This window comes from Lissotriton vulgaris, chromosome 5, assembly GCF_964263255.1.
Source record: "Lissotriton vulgaris chromosome 5, aLisVul1.2, whole genome shotgun sequence".
NCBI lineage: Eukaryota > Metazoa > Chordata > Amphibia > Caudata > Salamandridae > Lissotriton > Lissotriton vulgaris.
In genome coordinates, this window is record NC_141693.1 from 747659678 (window position 1) to 747670302 (window position 10625).

The following is a 10625-nucleotide window of genomic DNA, read 5'->3' on the forward strand; positions in this document are numbered from 1 at the left end:
GACAACTGAAAAAAGAGTATATGACCACAACCACCAGGCCACAGGGACTCAGCAAGGCAAGAAAAGGCCAAGAAACCAAGCACAACAGGGAAAGGCACACACAGAGAACCCATGAGCCTAACATACAGAACAGCAAAGTGCAAGGACACTCCACCTGGAGGCAACAATGCACTGAACAACAGATATTAAATGTTACCCAACTCAATGGCACCCATGTAATCGACCCCTGTTGGATGAAGGGCTGAGCAAATGGAACGCTACATGAATTTGCATGTCATGCTCGCGCAGGGGCCATGCCAATCATCTCTGTAGCGCACCAATTGCAGAATATGTGCTGCCGAAGCGAGCACTGAACATAGTGCAAAGAGACAGATGAGCAGCCACCCGTCTCACCCTGGTCCATACAACGCAGCAGCCAACAGAGAGCGCGTCCACCACCACCCCTTCCATGGCCAGCGTCCATACACAAGGGAACCCATGTGAACAAACAAGGAAGCCAGAAGTCGAACCACCGAGGTCAAACACAGGCCCACGTTTATGCGGAAAAAGTGACCTCTACGCGGCACTCACCAAGGGGGCAGGAAGGGCGCACCACAAGCCCACTGCACCCAAGAACCAGCCCAGGCGCTCACCAGGATACCAGCGCGGGGAGGAGCAAGTGGAAGGAGCAGGAAACCAATCCACCAGACCCGGCTTCTGAGGGAAAAAGAAAGTCCAGGCTCCCCGCACTGTTGGCATCGTAGAGAAGAGAAAAAAGAAACCGCTATGCAGTACTTACCACAGGGATAGTCAACACCAACACACAAAGACAGACCCCCCAATCAGCAGCCCAGACGCCTTCATGAACGAGCGCCGAGGCAACAGAGGCAAAACCGGGAGCAACCGGCACCCCCAAGCATCCATGCAGCGTCTAGGGAGGAGAGCCCAAATCCAACAGCTCCAACCGGCATCCAAGAACACCAGGGGCCTCACCAAGACCATTCCGAGGTGTTCCAAACATCAGCAGCAGCGCGTCTCCCCGACTGGCCCAGCCACAGGAAGACGCTGCCTTCAACCCGTAACAGCCCGGGAGGAGCAGCACCCCAGCCACATAGGACCGGCTGCCCCCAACGCGGCTCAGGACGTCGAGAAGCCCAGCAGCCCGACGTGTCAACGAGGAGGACTTCAGGGACGCAGTGGACAGCCCAGCAGCCCGACGAGACGTCCCAGAAGCCAACAGCAGGTAAGAGCAAACTCCACATCCATTCTGTCGGAAGACAGAAAAAAAGAACAGGCTGCATGCTGGGCTGGAACCGCTTATGTACTCCCAGTGGGAGGGAGTGGGTAGGGTATCCCAGCATGTTTCTTTTCTTTTTTTCTGTCGTGGAGATGGTCGTCTCCAATTTGTAAGGAATGGGACGATGACAGGAGGGACCTGGGGGTAATGAAATACACGGATTTTGAAAAGCTGGCTGAAGAAATGCACATGCGCTGCCTTCCTGAGACAGGGCCGGCTTTAGCGCTGGTGGCGCCAGGTGCAACAACAATTTTTGGCGCGCCCTCACCCCATGACCGCCTTCTCGGATTCTCTCACTAGCACCAGGCAAAAGAGGCCCTCAACTCTCCAATACTATATTATTACACAGCACAGTGCCCCCACTGAGGTCAATGCCCGGTACAGGTGCACGGGTCGCGCTGCCCTAAAGATGGCCCTGTCCTGGGATAATGTTTGGGGACAACACCTTACGACTTAAAAATGAATGTGGTTTCAGATTTGAGTTTAATACCATAGATGCGCTTAAATGTTCAACAAAAGTGTGCACAATCTGTCACTATTCACTAAGTATCACTTAGACGCAGTGTGAGGATGAATGACTGTACCAATGCATGTGTGTGGTGTATATATAGAGCAGACCTAGCCAAAAGGCAAGAGCGCTGTATGAGGAGAAAGGCTAAAACAAAATCAGTATCTGCCAATAGGGCAACACATACTTTCAATGTGTGTCCCACAATATCGGGTCTATTCACAAGAAGAGCTAATATCACACTGTGGAATACAAGGTAAGCTGGAAACTCCTGCACTATGCGTGTTTCCAGCTAATGCGTGGTAGTTGTGCACAGCTGACACTCATCTGTGGTTTGTAACCTCCCTGCGAGATGGAAAGTAGCGTAGGAAATTATTGTTATTGTTTTTGGGGCCGTATAGGAGACTCTTCTTAGAGAGTGCCGGACTCTAAGCACTGTCCCCTTTCCTTGGAATCTCCATCACTAAAAAAATAAACATGGGCTAATAACATGTTAATTTGAGCAACTGTACTAATAAACGCACAATCATATTGATTACTATACTGCAAAGGTCGAATTCCAATGTATTAGCACAGTACAAAAAAAATGACATGAGAAAAAGACTTTTACTGACTCATAGATGGCAAGTAAAAATCACTTTACACAGAGAAAAAAGTCTCCCAATTGTCACAGACCTCTTCAATGGGTTTTAACCATACTGCGCAATGCAACCCCTTGCATCGTGATTTTGGTGAAATGTTTTTTTTTAAACAAGCACGTGTGATGAAATGTCATGGCATAAAGTATTTATAATTATTACCATTGTTGAGGGCTGGGAGAAGCATACTCATTACAATAAAAATGCAAACATGGTAAAATAGGCTTAAGAATTGTTAGAATTGGGGGTCTCTGGTTGGCGCAAGTGTGCACTTGTGACAAGCAGGGACCCTCTCCTCTAAGTCAGGGCGAAGGATGACCCCTTAGAATTACCCTTGCTCACCCTCTAGGTGCGTGGCGTGAGCAGCCAAGGCTATTCTTCAGGCGTTATTCAGTTAAGCATTTGTAATCACACACACAGTAAAATGTACCAATCCCCCCACAAATGGACACCAGGCTGGAAATATATGTAAAAATACGATCTCTTTTATGTAAAAATATATATCTCAGATCAGGCTTATTCACAAGACCAATAACGTTTTTCTTTATGCCACCAGATGATAAAAACAGGCAAATGTTCTTTGTTGTACTTCAAAAGTGGTTTCTCTCCAATTCAATAGTTCTCCTTGGTTTATCTCTCTCTAAATGAAGTCTCTCCCCAAGTTTGGTGGGTTTTGGAACCACCCCGGGCCTTCGGCGTGCCTTGCAGCGCCTCCCTAGCTCTCCGCTGTGAAATTGACTTAGCCCCTACCGCGGCCCACGCATCGGGCGTGAGCACGCCTGCGCCGGGGCCGGCTCTTTCCCTCGGCTCGGGGACAGAGTCAGTTGCGGGCCGGCTCGGCGGTGCGGGAGGGCTCTGAGAGCCCGGTGATGTTTCACGAACACTTCTTTTACTTTGGCGAGGGTCGGCACAGGTTTAGTGCGACTCAGGCGATGGGGGCACTTCTGGATCTTGACGCCAGCGGGCGTCTGCAATCAGGCAGGGGCGGCCCTCGACCCTTAGCAGGACGGTGCGGGGGTCTCCTCAGCGGGGGCGGCGCGGCCTGATGAGTCTCTGGGATCACAAAGCGGGGTCACAGGGCACGGCCTGTGCAGCTGTCGACCCGGCGTGGATCGCGATCGGCAGAGAAATTCCGGCGGGAGGGGGGAGAGCGCTTCAGCGCGCTCCAGTAGCAGGCAAGGGGCAGAGGAGCAGGAATCCAAGCCCGGGGGCAGAGAGCGATTCCGATCGGAGCGAGGCTCTCACGGGGACAAAGGCAGGCAAGCTCCAGAGTGTCACAGTCCTAGGAGGGGCGCAGACTGGCTCCGGCGGGATGCACACACGGCTCGAATGTCAGGACGAGCAAAAGCACCAAGGACCCACGAGTCCTGGGGTCCAGATCAGGGGGCAAGCTCAATCAAGCCCTTGGAGAAAAGTTTCAAGCACAAGTCTGCAAATTGTTTAGAAAAGTCTTCTCCTCTCCTTCCTCAGCAAGGCAAGCAGCAGGCCAGTCCTTCCAGCGTCTTCTTCTCCTTCTATTCGGGCAGAGGTTCTTTGTGGAAAACAGGATTCTGATTCACAAGGAGCAGGGCTCCTACTTTTATACCACATTTCCTTTGTTCTTGCAGGCCAGGGGGGCCTCTGCATAACTTAATTCAGTCTCTGAGTACTTTGTTGGTTTGTTCTGGCTTCTTCTTTCAGTGTGTTGGGCAGGCACATCAGACGCTCCACAGGAGGTGGAGCCAGCATTGTGTGGACAGGGGCAGCCAGGAGTACCTTGATGACAGTGCTTCATCCTTCCTGGGCCAGGTGCCGGCTGAGTCATCAGTCGCTCCCCAGGGGGTGGAGCCAGCATTGTGGTGGCAGAGCACAGCTTGATTAAGAGTCCAGGGGCTCTCCTACCTCCCACTAAGGTGTAATCCTTACATTCACCACCTGTCATCCCCCAGCCCTGTCACTCACACATCCCATACAGTCAGATACACATACTAGCAGAGGCGGGCTGAAATGGTTAGGCAAGCAAAGGCTAACTTTCTAAAAGTAGCATTTGCATACACAGGATATTAAAATAAACTTTACTAAAAGATGTATTTTATTATTCTGAGTTCAGGCATACTAAACATGACTCTCTACCATGTTCCCTGAGCCTGCTGGGATTATAGAGTGTAATCATTCCAGCAGCCCATCTGGCCTAAAGGGAGCAGGTAGCCTTACAATAGTGAAAAACGAAATTGGCTGTAATTCACTATTAGGACATGCCACACACATCAGGGCTTGTCCTACCTTACACTTACAATGCACCCTGCCCTAGGGCCTACCATAGGGGTGACTAATATGAAGTTAAGGGTAGGTTTAGAGGCTGGCAAGTGTGTGCATTTGCCCAGCCAGCATGACAGTACCAGACTGCACGCAGGTTCTGCAATGGCAGACCCTAGACACATTTTTACAAGGCTGCTTCTGTGGGTGGCACAACCAGCGCTGCAGGCCCACTAGCAGTATTGGCATTTACACGCCCTGGCACTCCTGGTGCACTTTACTGGGGACTGACAGTAAATCCAATGAACCTATCAGGAACATCAATCACAGTTACATTTTACATAGGGAGCACTTGCACTGCGGCACGGATTGGCCATGGCGCAGTGCCCTGAGTGGCGGACACCAGCAAAACAGCAAAAACATCTGAGGCACATCAGCAAAAAGTGGAAGGGAAACTCACGCCAAGGTGCCAGGTCTAATACGTGGCCCCTCCAGCTGAAATGTGGGGAGAACTACCCTCCCCCAGGGAGTTCCTCAACACTAAGGTGGAAAAACCTGGACAGACCGTCAGCGTTGGTGTGATCTGTGCCAGGGCGATGTTCCACCGTAAAGTCCATACCCTGTAGGGAGATGGACCACCTCAACAGTTTTGGGTTCTCACCCCTCATTTGCATCAACCATCTGATGGGCCTGTGGTCTGTCTGAACCCGGAAGTGAGACCCAAACAAGTAGGGTGTTAGCTTCTTCAGTGCCCAGACCACAGCAAATGCTTCTCGCTCTATTGCACTCCACCTACGTTCCTGGGGAAGTAACCTCCTACTGATGAAGGCCACCGGGTGGTCCCAGCCCTCCTCAGTCATCTGTGAGAGAACAGCCCCTACACCATGCTCTGAAGCATCTGTTTGCACTAGAAATTCTTTGGAAAAATCAGGGGCCAAGAGCACGGGCGCCGTGCACATGGCAGTTTTCAGGGTGTCAAAAGCCTTCTGACAGGTGTCAGTCCAAATCACATTCCTGGGCTGCTTCTCAGAAGTCGATTCAGAAAAGGGGGTGGTGATGAACAGAGTGTCTGAATTAAGCAGACCACTCTTACCCAGTCCAAAGATCAGGGCTTGATCCATCACCGTTATTTATCTCACTGCACCATCCCAGCTCAGAACCTGGCTATATGCAAATCAGTCTGTCCCTGGCCCAGTGCATCATGGGAACAGGGCAGACTAAACTACCAAGCCAATTCTTCACCAGAAAGGAGACAAGCTACCGGGGACCGGTTTCTGGCATTTCAGCCGTCTTCGGCCCGGCTTGCTTGAATCCTGATGGTGCAGTGAGAAAGGGACTCATGTCTGAGTATACTCTGCCACACCTATAGTGGCCAAAATCGATTCAGAAAAGGGGGTGGTGATGAACAGAGTGTCTGAATTAAGCAGACCACTCTTACCCAGTCCAAAGATCAGCCCCTACACCATGCTCTGAAGCATCTGTTTGCACTAGAAATTCTTTGGAAAAATCAGGGGCCAAGAGCACGGGCGCCGTGCACATGGCAGTTTTCAGGGTGTCAAAAGCCTTCTGACAGGTGTCAGTCCAAATCACATTCCTGGGCTGCTTCTTAGAAGTCAGCTCTGTCAAGGGGGTCACAATAGTGCCATAGCCCTTGACAAACCTCCTGTAGTACCCAGTGAGCCCCAGGAAGGCTCTCACTGCAGTCTGGGTCTTGGGGGGCTCCCAAACCAGGATGGTCTCAATTTTGGGTTACAAGGGGGCCACCTTGCCACTCCCCACTTGGTGTCCCAAGTACACCACTGAACCCTGCCCAATCTGGCACTTGCTAGCCTTGATTGTGAGGCCTGCTCTGCGCAGCACCGTCAACACTTCCCAGAGGTGCCGCAGGTGTTCTGGCCAGGTGCCACTGAACATCGCGATGTCATCCAGGTAGGCGGCACTGAACTCATCCAGCCCAACCAACACCTGGTTGACCAACCTCTGAAAGGTGGCAGGGGCATTCTTCATCCCAAATGGCATAACCCGGAACTGGAAATGCCCATCTGGTGTGGAGAATGCTGACCTCTCTTTTGCCCCATCGGTCAAGGCGATCTGCCAGTACCCAGACGTTAAATCAAACGTGCTGAGGAACCGGGCAGCCCCTAGCCGGTCGACGAGCTCATCAGCTCTAGGGATAGGGTGCGCGTCAGTCTTCGTGACCGAATTGAGCCCTCTGTAGTCCACACAGAACCGGAGTTCAGGTTTGGCTCCCGGCGCAGCAGCCTTTGGGACCAAGACCACGGGGCTGGACCAAGGACTGCTGGAGGACTCAACCACCCTAAGAGCAAGCATCTTGGAGACATCCTCCTTGATGCAGGCTCTGACCCTGTCAGTTACTCTGTAGGCCTTATGCCTCACAGGCAAGCTGTCTCCTGTGTCCACATCATGGACGCACCAATCTGTGACATCAGGAACGAGGGAGAACAGATCTGGAAACTGCCCCAGCAAGTGGCAGCAGTCTTCCTGTTGCTCAGGCGTCAGGGTGGGTGAGAGGTTAACTCCATCCACTGACCCATCTTTCTCAGAGGCTACCAAGAGGTCAGGAAGAGGCTCAGACTCCTCCTCCATTCCATCATCAGTTGCCAACAACATGCCCACTTCGGACCTATCCAAGTGGGGCTTAAGGCGGTTAACATGTAGGACCCTCAAAGGGTTCCTGGGAGACTGCATGTCCACCAAGTAGGTTACTGGACTCTTGCGCTCCACAACCTCAAATGGACCTGTCTACTTATCCTGAAGTGCACAAGGCTCCACTGGGGCCAAGACCCACACCTTTTGTCCAGGCTGAAGCTCTACCAGAGTGGCATTCTGGTCGTACCACCGCTTCATCTCTTCCTGGCTGGCTTCCAGATTTGCCTCAGCAAGTTGTCTGAAGCCCCTGGTCTGGTTTCTAAAGGCCAGCATGTAACTGAATATATTCTGGGGAGGTTTCCTGGGAGATTGCTCCCAGCCTTCCTTTACCAAACTCAGAAGTCCTCTCACTGGGTGACCATACAGCAGTTCAAAGGGGCTGAACCCTAGGGACTTCTGTGGTACCTCACGGTATGCAAAGAGAAGGCATGGCAAAAGGACGTCCCACTTACGCCTCATTGGACCTTCTAGGCCCATGATCATGCCTTTCAGGGTTCGGTTGAATCTCTCAACCAACCCATTTCCTTGTGGATGATAAGGGGTGGTGAACTTGTAGGTTACACCACACTCTTGCCAAAGGGACTTCAAATATTTGGATATGAAGTTGGTCCCCCTGTCACTCACCACCTCTAGAGGGAATCCCACTCGTGAGAAAATTCCCATCAGTGCACGTCCCACCAAGGGGGCCGTCACTGTCCTCAGAGGGATGGCTTCAGGGTACCAGGTGGCGTGGTCTACCAAGACCAGGATGAACCTGTTGCCCATGGCTGTCTTGGGGTCCAGAGGCCCAACAATGTCAATACCCACTCGTTGGAATGGAGTACTGACCACTGGGAAGGGTTGCAGAGGAGCCTTGTGCTTCCCTCCGCTCTTACCACTTGCCTGGCAAGTCTGACAGGATCTACAATGAGCATCTGAGCTCTTGTGCATTTGGGGCCAGTAAAAGTGGGTGACAAGCCTGTCATAGGTCTTGTCCTTCCCCAAATGTCCAGCTAAAGGCACATCATGAGCCAGCCCCAGTAGGAAGGCTCTGAACTTCTGGGGTACCACCAGCACACGGGCTGACCCAGGTTCAGCAGCCTTAGGCTCTGAATACAGGAGGTCCTTCTCCCAGTACACATAATGTGTTTTGGCCTGAACACCATTGGCCTGGTCTGCAGCCTGCTGCCGCATACCCACGAGAGAAGGGCATTCTTTCTGCTCCTTGCAGAATTCCTCCCTGGAGGGGCCTCCTTCTTGCTGCCAATGGGTCAGCTCAGGCAGGTCCCCCAGTTCAGCAATCTGTTCCCCAGTAGGCTCCAGGGCATCCCCCTCAAGGTCTGCTTCCTCCTGGACCGTGGGAACAACAGGAGCTGGTTTCCTGCGCCCCCTGCGCTTTCTCTCTAAGGCCGGTTCCTGGGCCTCTCCTTCAGGCCCCAGGATCTCTTGAGCACCCCTACTGGCATTCCATTGAACGGGTGGTCACGCACGCCCAGTCCGGCAGACCCACCATCCTCAGGTGAGTCGTCTTCTCCACCTTTTTCCAAGGGGAGTGCTCTAAGTCATTCCCTAGCAAACAGTCTACAGGCATGGTTTTCCTCACACAAACCTGCAGAGTACCACAGACCCCCCCCACTCGAAGGGAACTTGAGCCATCGGACACTGACTCTCTGAATTATCAGCGTTGATAACCCTACAGTAGGCATGGGGTACAACCTGCTCTTGAGACACCAGGTGCTGCCTCACTGCAGTCACACTGGCTCCTGTATCTCTAAGAGCCTCTGCTTTCTTTCCATTGATGGTCACCACCTGCCCATATTTCTTAGTGTTAGAGAGCAGGTAGTTCTAAGGGACCATCTCACTGTCTCCTAGCGAGACTAGGGTCATCTGGACAGGATCTCCACCCCCGGGGACTACTGCTTCTTCCCCCAAATTAACACTAGCTACTTGCCAGGGTGGAGCACCAGTGGGTGCTGGTTTACCAAACAGGCGACACTTGGGGTCAGTAGAAATGTGACCTGGGTCACCACACTTGTAACAATTGAAGGGCCCCTTGGGAACAGGCCTACCTGTCGGGCCCCATTCTGCTTAGGGGGTGGGGGAGGCTGAGAACCTCGCTGCTGGTTCCCTTGGGGATTACTTTGGGGGCCTCGCTGAAACCCTCTTTGTTTACCCCTGTCCCCCCCACTCTTCTGCTGGGGACCCTGCCCACCCTTGGCGGAGTCTCCCACTGGACCCTTGTGGACCCTGGTGCTGAGCCAGCGGTCCGCCTCCTCAGCAAGCTTCCTCGGGTTGGACAGCTTGCTATCAATCAGGTGCTGGCGTAGCTCAGGAAAACAGTGATCAGACAAGTGCTCCCATGCAATTAAATCAAAAAGCCCCTGAAAATCATTTACCTTGCTACCAGTCACCCAACCATCCAGTGCTCTGCAAAAACCAGTCACATACTACACATATGTACTCCCAGTACGTTTTATTCTCTCACTGAACTTCTGTCTGTACATTTCAGGGGTAAGCCCATACCTGGTCATTAAGGCCTCTTTCATGCGGGGATAGGACTGCTGTTCTTCAGTGGGCAAATCTAGCAGGGTGTCCCGCCCTTCGCTAAGGAACATCCCCCACAACCCCACAATCCCGCTCCCCAATCCTTGTCAGGGACCCGGTGGGAGGACATGGCTACCTCATATGCCCTAAACCACTGTCCTATGTCATCCCCCTTAAAGAACTCCTTAACTACATCTTTGGGTATGTACACCCTGGACTCTACCTGCACCGGCGTTGTGCTGCCACCAGAAGGAGTTGTTCCCAAACCTCTCAGCTCCAACTCCTTCACTCTTAGGTCATGGTCCAGCTGGCGTTGCTGCGCATCCATGGCCAATCTTTGCTTATCCATCTCAATTTGTCCAGCTAACTTTGCCATCTCCATTGCATGGGCCCTGTCTGCTGCCCTGTCTGCCAGCTCCTCTGGGGACAGGCCTCTGCTGGGCTCCACAAGGCCATCTGGTGGTATGACTTCCACCGCATTCCGTGGCTCTCTTGACTCCTTCCAGGCTCTCAGCGCCTTGAGGTACTGGTTCTTCTTCCTGAATCCAGTATGGGTGACTCTGAGCTTCACACTGTAGCCTCTCAATTGCTCCATGGTGTAACCTTCCAGTCTCTCCCAATCCACCTCATCCATTCCAGAAATCACAGAGGGTGCTCTTCCAGCAGGTAGTGAGCCAGGCATGGCTGCACTAATGGTAGCTGTCTCAACAAAATTATCAAAATGGAAATCTGTGGCCGCGTTATAGGTCTGCTCTCACTATGTGGTGATCAGCAA

The 10625-nt window shown here is 52.5% G+C and overlaps 1 non-coding gene across 1 annotated transcript; it reads right to left on the reverse strand.

The window, feature by feature from the left end:
* Window positions 1-243: 243 nt before the first annotated feature.
* On the reverse strand, window positions 244-350 carry LOC147711493 (U6 spliceosomal RNA). The gene has a single exon (XR_015296253.1). It is a non-coding gene; the product is annotated as a U6 spliceosomal RNA (small nuclear RNA).
* Window positions 351-10625: the final 10275 nt, after the last annotated feature.